This window comes from Halyomorpha halys, unplaced genomic scaffold, assembly GCF_000696795.3.
Source record: "Halyomorpha halys isolate HHAL.00 unplaced genomic scaffold, Hhal_1.1 Scaffold117.1, whole genome shotgun sequence".
Taxonomy (NCBI): domain Eukaryota; kingdom Metazoa; phylum Arthropoda; class Insecta; order Hemiptera; family Pentatomidae; genus Halyomorpha; species Halyomorpha halys.
The window spans coordinates 660,384-663,068 of record NW_027111176.1 but is presented as its reverse complement, the minus strand read 5'-3'; positions in this window follow the sequence as shown (position 1 = coordinate 663,068).

The following is a 2,685-nucleotide window of genomic DNA, read 5'->3' as shown; positions in this document are numbered from 1 at the left end:
TTTATTCCAAACTCCTTAACCATCCTAACCCATTAATTCTTAATCTTTCATCCTTAACAATCCCTGATAATCCTCCGAGGCGTCTGAAAAGAAGATGGGCACGAGACCTTCTAGTTTAAATTAATGTTTGAAGTACCACCAATGGGTGGTCCCTTCCCAAGATTTTCAAGTGTATATGAAACATACTACATATTTACCTATTGTATTATTTTGTTGTAAATTACAATAAATAAATAATTAAAAAAAAATTAAGATAGTGTTCTCCATGTAACCGATCTAGCCCGAACCAGATATCACTCCTTCCATTATAAACTCTCTAGCCACTCAAACCCACTTCTAAGTTTCTAAACTTGCATCCTCTTCCATTTCCAATCCTCCAAGGCGCCAGAAAAGAAGAGGCCACGAGACCAGCTAATGTAAAATGTCATTAGAGTGCTACCAATGGGTAGTTTCTCTACACACCTGTAACACTCCAATTTAACTGAGATCAAATTTACTAAATGTATTATAATATACAGTTGTAAATAGCAATAAATAAATTATTAAAATTATTAATTAGCAATCAAATTAAAGCTAGTTTAATGGACTATAAAGAAGTTTATGAACTTTACCATCGTAGGAATAGTAGTTTTCATCATATTTGCTACAATAAATTGATTTATAGTTGTTCGAACAATAAGTTTAATTTATGAAAAACTTCATTTCAGAAATCATTGGGCGAACAGATGTCTGCCAGCGCTCAAATTAAAGCTAGTCAAATTTACTACAAAATAGTTAATTATGTTTATTTTTGTAGGAGTAGTAGTGTTTATGATATTTGACAAAATATTAATTTCTAGTTGTTCGTATAAAATGTTGGATTTTTCCGAACTTTGTCCGAATTTTGCAATCAATGATTGTATAGTCCCGGACAAATAGAAGACGTCGGTAGAACAAACCTTTGAAATTCATTCTCTATAAATTGAGTTAGTTTTCAACTAAAATGAAGTATTAATCACGTTACATCAGTATGATCTTTTAAATTATCTCATTCATTATTATACTGTTTATATTTAGTTATAGTTGATTAAAGTTTTTATATCAAACTCCTTTTATCCAGCGTCAAACAAGTCTTCAACACGAAATCTTAACCACCAACTTGCCCGCAAACGTTCAACATGGACTTGAAGACATGTTGACACCAAAGTGATCCTGTGGATGCCATTTAATTAAAGGAATTATTTTTATTTTATCTTTTTTTTCTTCAATCTATATGGTTGATGAATTATCTCCTTGGTGTACCCTCGTCCAGTTGTAAATCGACGTTCAGGGATGATTCACTAAACTGGCATCAGGTGTCTTTCTCTCTTTGTCACCCGATCGTCTCGAAATTAGATTCTCAGCCAACAGGTGGAGCCTTTCCAATTCTGGCTAATGTCATCATTTGTACGAAACGATATTCACAACATCATTGGCAGAGCTATAAGTATAGCCTATGAACTAAACTTTACTGATTTTTGATCTCAGATAATTCTAAATACTATAAATTATTGGGGTATCCATGATGTGTTAATTTTTTTAAGTTTTAACATGCTAAATGCATGTTTAAGCAGCCTAATTTAAAGTCCATGTTATATGTTGAATGCAGATAACTTGTTTTGTAACCTTTCCTTCCAGACAATTCTAATTATTATTTGTACCCATTACTTTATTAGAATTTAAAAAACGACAAAAATAAAAACAACACAAACCAAACTACGAGCAACTAACCAATCGAAACAACAGACTAGTGTTGAGCTCAGCTGGTATGTTGCGTGACGTCATTCTCCATTTAGCAGACCTATTAACAGACTATCGGGGTATTCATGATATTGTTTTAAATGAAAAATGTTTTACCATGTTAAATATTATAAGTATAGCATTGTGACCAGCCCTATTTGAAGTCATGTTAAATGGTAAATGCATAAGAGCTCCTAGCGGATTTTCTAAGCAATTTGTTTTATAACCTTTCCTTTCAAAACTTAATGTTATTGTTTACTTCCAAGTTTTGATTACAGTAATTTATTAAAATATGCCTAAAATAAGTGAAAAGTGGAAGTGTAAAAGTTTGGCTACTGATTGTATTTTTTAAAAAGTCTAAAACACAAGGCCAAAGAAAAAAAACTAAACCCAAACTACGAGTAAGTAACCTAATACGACAACAAATAAAACCGTGACAAGCTCAGCTGTTTCGTGACGTCATTCTCCATTTAACAGACCTAGTAACAGACTCTCTTACAGAAGCCCTGTTACATGTTATATCGTTTTAACATGGTAAAAGAAAGAAATATTTCTCCATTTAACATTTGAAACTATCATGAATAACCTTTATATAGGAGTTCTCAACTTTATTGTACCTGTAAGAACATATCTGCCAGATGGTGGACACCGTTTTAATTGCTTAGGATATTGCTGATTGATCGTAATATATAAAAGGAAGATAGAAGAGGAAGAGTTCAAGTGTGGTAACTATTTATCGTGAGCTAACGTTTCGACCCACCTTGTAGAGCTTCATGAGGGCCAAAAAAGGTACGAACAACTAAAATAATATAAGTAAGAGAATAGATAATATCAAATATCCATACCTAAGCTTACTTTCATGTTATCTAGTCCTTACTTACATTATTTTAGTTGTATATTTTTAGCCCTGATGGAGCCTTGCAAAGT